Source organism: Nyctereutes procyonoides, unplaced genomic scaffold, assembly GCF_905146905.1.
Source record: "Nyctereutes procyonoides isolate TBG_1078 unplaced genomic scaffold, NYPRO_anot_genome, whole genome shotgun sequence".
Lineage (NCBI taxonomy): Eukaryota > Metazoa > Chordata > Mammalia > Carnivora > Canidae > Nyctereutes > Nyctereutes procyonoides.
The window spans coordinates 7,552,021-7,559,843 of NW_026575040.1; the positions used below are offsets into that span (position 1 = coordinate 7,552,021).

Sequence of the window (7,823 nt, forward strand, 5' to 3'; positions counted from 1 at the left end):
AAGGGAAATAATACAGAGTAGAGCAGAAATAAATGATATAGAAACAAACAAACAAAATAGTAGAACAGATCACTGGACCTAAGAGCTGGTTCTTTGAAATAATTAATAAAATTGATAACCCCCTAGCCAGACTTATCAAAAAGAAAAGAGAAATGACCCAAATAAATAAAATCACAAATGAAAGAGGAGCTATTGCAACAAATACCCCAGAAATACAAACAATTTAAGAGACTATTATGAAAAATTATATGCTAACAAATTGGGCAATCTAGAAGAATGGACAAATTCCTAGAAATATACAAACTACCAAGGCTGAAACAGGAAGAAATAGAAAATTTAAATAGACCCATAACAAGGAAAGAAGTTGAACCAGTAATCAAAAACCTCCCAACACACAAAGTCTGGGTCCAGATGTCATCGCAGGGAAACTCTACACTTAAATAAGAGGTAATACCTAGTTCTCAAATTATTCAAAAAAATAGAAATGGAAAGAAAGCTCCCAAACTGCTTCTTCAAGGCCAGCATTACCTTGATTCCAAAACCAAAGACCCCACTAAAAAGGAGAATTATAGGCCAATATCCCTGATGAACATGGATGTAAAAATTCTCAACCAGATACTGACAAATAGAATCCCACAGAACATCTAAAGTCTTACTCACCGTGATCAAGTGGGATTTATTCCTGGGGTGCAGGGGTGGTTCAATATTTGCAAATTAATCAACACAACATGATACACGACATTAATAAAAGAAAGAATAAGAACCGTATATTCTCAATAGATGCAGAAAAAGCATTGGAGGGCAGCCTGAGTGGCTCAGCGGTTTAGCACCGCCTTCAGCCCAGGGTCTGATCCTGGAGACCTGGGATCGAGTCCCGCGTCGGGCTCTCTGCATGGAGCCTGCTTCTAGTCCTGCGTCGGGCTCTCTGCATGGAGCCTGCTTCTCCCTCTGCCTGTGTCTCTGCCTCTCTTTCTCTCTGTGTTTCTCATGAATAAATAAATAAAAATCTTAAAAGAAAGCATTGGGTAAAATACAGCATCCATTCTTGACAAAAACCCTCAACAAAATAGGTATAGATGGAATATACATCAACATCATAAAGGCCAGATACAAAAGACCCACAGTTAATATCACCCCTCTGAGAGCTTTTCCTCTATGGACAAGAATAAGACAGGGATGTCCACTCTCACCATTACTATTTAATGTAGTACTGGAAGTCTTAGCCTCAGCAATCAGATAACAAAAAAATAAAAGGCATCCAAGTCAGAAAGGAAGAAGTCAAACTTTCACTATTTGCAGATGACATGATACTCTATGTAGAAAACCCAAAGGCCTCCACCAAAAAATTTTTTAGGACTGATACATGAATTTAGCAAAGTCTCAGGATATAAAATCAATGTACAGAAAGCTGTCGCACTTCTATATACCAATAATGAAGCAGCAGAAAGAGAAATCAAGGAATTGATCCCATTTACAATTACACCAAAATTCATATGATACCTAGGAATAAAACTAACCAAAGAGATAAAAGATCTGTACTCCAAAAACTATAAAACACTGATGGAAGAAACTCAAGAGGTCACAAAGAAATGGAAAGATGTTCCATGCTCATGGATTGAAAGAACTAATATTGTTAAAATGTCTGTATTACTAAAGCAATCTCTATCAAAATACCAACAACATTTTTCATAGAGCTAGAACAAATAATCCTAAAATTTGTATGGAACCACAAAAGACTCCAAATAGCCAAAGCAGTCTTGGAAAAGAGAAGTGAAGCTGGAAGCATCACAATTCTGGACTTCAAGTTACATTACAAGGCTATAGTGATCAAGACAGTATGGTACTGGCACAAAAAGAGGCACACAGATCAATGGAACAAAATAGAGAGCCCAGAAATGGACCCACAACTGTATGGTCTACCAACCTTCAACAAAGCAGAAAAGAATATCCAGGGGTAAAAAGACAGTTTCTTCAACAAATGGTGTTGGGAAACTGGACATCCATAGGCAGAAGAATGAAACTGGACCACTTTCTTACACCATACACAAAAAATAAATTCAAAATGAATAAAAGCCCTAAATGTGAGATAGGAAACCATCAAGATCCTAGAGTAAAACACAGGTGCAGCATCTTTGATCTTGGCCATAGCAACTTCTTACTAGACATGTCACCAGAGGCAGGGGAAACAAAAGAACTAGAACTGGGACTTCATCAAGATAAAAAGCTTCTGCAAAGTGAAGGAAACATCAAAACTAAAAGGCGGCCTATGGAATGGGAGAAGATAATTGCAAATGACATATCTGATAAAGGGTTATTATCTAAAATTGATAAAGAACTCATCCAACTCAATACCTCAAAAAACAAGTAATCCAGTTAAGAAATGAGCAGAAGACATGGACAGACATTTTTCCAAAGAAGACATCCAGATGGGGCAAGATGGCGGAAGAGCAGGGTCCCCAAATCACCTGTCCCCACCAAATTACCTAGATAACCTTCAAATCATCCTGAAAATTTACGAATTCGGCCTGAGATGTAAAGAGAGACCAGCTGGAATGCTACAGTGAGAAGAGTTCGCGCTTCTATCAAGGTAGGAAGACGGGGAAAAAGAAATAAAGAAACAAAAGGCCTCCGAGGGGGAGGGGCCCCGCGAGGAGCCGGGCTAGGGCCGGGGCGAGTGTCCCCAGGACAGGAGAGCCCCGTCCCATCCCGGAGGAGCAGGAGCTGCACCAACCTTCCCGGGCGGGCGGAAAGGGGCTCGCAGGGAGTTAGAGCAGGACCCAGGAGAGCGGGGATGCCCTCGGGTTCCCGGGGACACTAACAGACACCTGCGAGCGCAGGAGAGTGCGCCGAGCTCCCTAAGGGCTGCAGCGCGCACGGCGGGACCGACCGGAGCAGCTCGGAGGGGCTCGGGAGCGGCTCCAGGGAGGGAGCTGCGGGGCGGGAGCGCGAATCCAACAGCGCAGGCCCCGGAGCACAGGGCGCCGGGACACAGCCCAGGATCCGGCCTCCCCCCGGGACAGGCAGAGGCCGGGAGGGCCCAGGACAGCAAGGACGCTCCTGCCCCGAGCTGAGCAGATCAGCGGCCCCGCCCCGGAGCCTCCAGGCCCTGCAGACGGAGAACCGAGAGCCCCGAGCCCCGTAGTTCCTGGAGCCCCGTAGTTCCTGCGGAGGCTAAATCCAGGCTTCCAGAGTTGCCATAGCAACTGCGGCCGTTCCTCCTGGGGCCCCACGGGGTAAACAACCCCCGCTGAGCCCGGCAGCAGGCAGGGGCAGAGCAGCTCCCCCAAGTGCTGACACCTGAAAATCAGCACAGCAGGCCCCTCCCCCAGAAGACCAGCTAGACGGACCAGTGATACTCCCCCGTGTTCCAATACAACTTGTTTTTGGCCACTCTGCACTGAGCAAAATGACTAGAAGGAAAACCTCACCTCAAAAGAAAGAATCAGAAACAGTCCTCTCTCCCACAGAGTTACAAAATCTGGATTACACTTCAATGTCAGAAAGCCAATTCAGAAGCACCATTATACAGCTACTGGTGGCTCTAGAAAAAAGCATTAAGGACTCACGAGACTTCATGACTGCAGAATTTAGATCCAATCAGGCAGAAATTAAAAATCAATTGAATGAGATGCAATCCAAACTAGAAGTCCTAACGACGAGGGTTAACGAGGTGGAAGAACGAGTGAGTGACATAGAAGACAAGTTAATGGCAAAGAGGGAAACTGAGGAAAAAAGAGACAATCAATTAAGGGACCATGAAGACAGATTAAGGCAAATAAATGACAGTCTGAGGAAGAAAAACCTACGCTTAATTGGGGTTCCCGAGGGCGCCGAAAGGGACAGAGGGCCAGAATATGTATTTGAACAAATCCTAGCTGAAAACTTTCCCAATCTGGGAAGGGAAACAGGCATTCAGATCCAGGAAATAGAGAGATCCCCCCCTAAAATCAATAAAAACCGTTCAACACCTCGACATCTAATAGTGAAGCTTGCAAATTCCAAAGATAAAGAGAAGATCCTTAAAGCAACAAGAGACAAGAAGTCCCTGACTTTCATGGGGAGGAATATTAGGGTAACAGCAGACCTCTCCACAGAGACGTGGCAGGCCAGAAAGGGCTGGCAGGATATATTCAGGGTCCTAAATGAGAAGAACATGCAACCAAGAATACTTTATCCAGCAAGGCTCTCATTCAAAATGGAAGGAGAGATAAAGAGCTTCCAAGACAGGCAGGAACTGAAAGAATATGTGACCTCCAAACCAGCTCTGCAAGAAATTTTAAGGGGGACTCTTAAAACTCCCCTTTAAGAAGAAGTTCAGTGGAACAATCCACAAAAACAAGGACTAAATAGATATCATGATGACACTAAACTCATATCTGTCAATAGTAACTCTGAACGTGAATGGGCTTAATGACCCCATCAAAAGGCGCAGGGTTTCAGACTGGATAAAAAAGCAGGACCCATCTATTTGCTGTCTACAAGAGACTCATTTTAGACAGAAGGACACCTACAACCTGAAAATAAAAGGTTGGAGAACCATTTACCATTCAAATGGTTCTCAAAATATACCCTAAAAACTATAGAACACTTCTGAAAGAAATTGAGGAAGACACAAAGAGATGGAAAAATATTCCATGCTCATGGATTGGCAGAATTAATATTGTGAAAATGTCAATGTTACCCAGGGCAATTTACACGTATAATGCAATCCCTATCAAAATACCATGGACTTTCTTCAGAGACTTAGAACAAATTATTTTAAGATTTGTGTGGAATCAGAAAAGACCCCAAACAGCCAGGGGAATTTTAAAAAAGAAAACCGTATCTGGGGTCATCACAATGCCAGATTTCAGGTTGTACTACAAAGCTGTGTTCATCAAGACAGTGTGGTACTGGCACAAAAACAGACATATAGATCAATGGAACAGAACAGAGAACCCAGAAGTGGACCCTGAACTTTATGGTCAACTAATATAGGATAAAGGAGGAAAGACGATCCATTGGAAGAAAGACAGTCTCTTCAATAAATGGTGCTGGGAAAATTGGACATCCACATGCAGAAGAATGAAACTGGACCACTCTCTTGCACCATACACAAAGATAAACTCAAAATAGATGAAAGATCTAAATGTGAGACAAGATTCCATCAAAATCCCAGAGGAGAACTCAGGCAACACCCTTTTTGAACTTGGCCACAGTAACCGGAGAAGGACAAACAGTGTATGTTCTCATTCATTTAGGGAATATGAATAATAGTGAAAGGGAATATAAGGGAAGGGAGAAGAAATGTGTGAGAAATATCAGAAAGGGAGACAGAACATAAAGACTTCTAACTCTGGGAAATGAACTAGGGGTGGTGGAGGGGGATGAGGGCGGGGGGTGGGGGTGAATGGGTGACGGGCACTGGGGTACACTTGACGGGATGAGCACTGGGTGTTATTCTGTATGTTGGTAAATTGAACACCAATAAAAATTGATTTATAAAATTAAAAAAAAAAAAAAGAAGACATCCAGATGGCTAACACAGATGAAAAGGAGTTCAACATCATTCATCATCAGGAAAATACAAATCAAAACCACGATCAGATACCACCTCACACCTTCAGAATGGCTAAAATTAACAACACAGGAAACAACAGGTATTGGTGAGGATGCAGAGAAAGGAGAATCCTCATGCGGTGTTGTATGCAAACTGGTGCAACCACTCTGGAAAACAGTATGGAGGTTCTTCAGAAAGTTAGAAATAGAACTACTCCTACAATCCAACAACTGCACTACTCTGTATTTACCCAAAGATACAAAAAAAATACCTCATGTTATAGCAGCATTATCTACAATAGCCAAACTATGGAAAGAGCCCAAAAGTCCATTGACTGATGAATGGATAAAGAAGAAATGGTATGTATATATATTATATCTATATCTATATCTATCTATCTATCAATCTATCTATCTATCTACCTATCTATCTATCTATCTATCTATCTATCCACATTACTCAGCCATTAAAAAGAATGAAATTTTGCCAGTTGCAATGATGTGGTTGGAGCTAGAGTATATCATGCTAAGAGAAATAAGTCAGACAAAGACAAATACCATATGATTTTCCGATTGACATTTCACTCAGCCTAATACCCTCCAAACATTATATGGTCTCATTCATTTGGGGAATATAAAAATTAGTGAAAGGGAATAAAGGGAAAGGAGAGAAAATGAGTGAAAATATCAGTGAGGGTGACAAAACATGAGAGACACCTAACTCAAGGGGTAGTGGAAGGGGAAGTGGGAGGGGAGTTGGGGTGACTGGGTGATGGGCAATGAGTGGGGCACTTGACGGGATGAGCACTGGGTGTTATGCTATATGTTGGCAAATTGAACTCCAATAAAAAAATTTTTAAAAATACCATATGATTTCACTCATATGTGGAATTCAAGAAACAAACATAAACATATGGTGGTGGGGGGGGGAGAGAGAGAGAGAGAAGGAAACAAAGCATAAGAGACTCTTAACAATAGAGAGCAAACTGAAGACTGATAGAGGAAGGTGGGTGAGGGGTATGGGAGAGAAGAGTGATGGGTATTTTTTTAAGATTTTATTTATTTATGCATGAGAGACACAGAGAGAGGCAGAGACATAGGCAGAGGGAGAAGCAGGCTCCCTGTGAGGATCCTGATGCAGGACTCAATCCCAGGACCCCAGGATCATGTCCTGAGCCAAAAGCAGAGACTCAACCACTAAGCCACCCAGGTACCCCAAGTGATGGGTATCAAGGAGAGTATTTGTTATGAGAGTGCTGGGTGTTAACATGTAAGTGATGGACCACCGAATTCTACTGAAACCAATATTGTACTGTATGTTGACTAACTTAAATAAAAATTTGAAAAAAATACATAAAGATAAAAATTTAAAAGACCAGCTGCTATCAAAAACAAGATAAACATCTCTGTTGACCGTAGATGAAACGGAAATACACAAGGGCTGTAAAGTGGAAGCCCCAGTCCTGCTCAGTTCTGGGTGCAGAGGCTTCTAAGAACTCTGCTCCTGGGAAAGGATGTGAGCCTCCAGCTGAGGGAGTCCTGATTATGGGACAGGGCTGAAAAAAGCTGTGACTGACCATTGCCTAGGACTGACTTATATTTTGTATTTAGGAGAAAAAGAATGAATGAATGGATATAGCCTCCTTGCCCAGACCTGGACCAGGCCAACAGCTGTTTGGTGACTGCACTCACAATGTCCTCCCTAGGCCACCAAGACCAGTATTAAATTAGGGGAGCTCAGAAAGCTAGATGGAAGCAACCATGAAACTTTTAGAGAAAGATCAAGCATGAACACACACACACACACACACACACACACACACACACACACACCATTCAAGGTGAGCCAAGAAGCTGGTATTCCAGAAGACCCAAAAAGAGTGAATGCTCAGTGCTCGCTTGGGCAGCACATATACTAAAATTGGAATGATACAGAGAAGATGGCCCCCGAGCAAGGATCACACGCAAATTCATGAAGTGTTTCATATTTTTAAAATTAGGAAAAAAATAAAATTAGAGAGGAAGACAAACTATGAGAGACTCCAAACTCTGGGAAACAAAGGGTTGCAAAAGGGAAGGTAGGTGGTGGGATAGGATAACTGGGTGCTGGGCATTAAGGAGGACATACGATGAGTTGAGCACTGGGTGTTATACTTTATGTTGGAAAACTGAATTTAAATACAATTTAAAAAACACTTCATTTTATAACTGCAAAAAAAAAAATGAATGAATGCTAAGAAGACAGCCATTCAAACCAATAATAGGGAGAAATCATTCTTTAAGCA

At 42.3% G+C, this 7,823-nt stretch overlaps 1 pseudogene; it reads left to right on the forward strand.

The window, feature by feature from the left end:
• The first annotated feature begins 7,429 nt into the window (after window positions 1-7,429).
• On the forward strand, window positions 7,430-7,530 carry LOC129506500 (U6 spliceosomal RNA; annotated as a pseudogene).
• The last annotated feature ends 293 nt before the right edge of the window (window positions 7,531-7,823 follow it).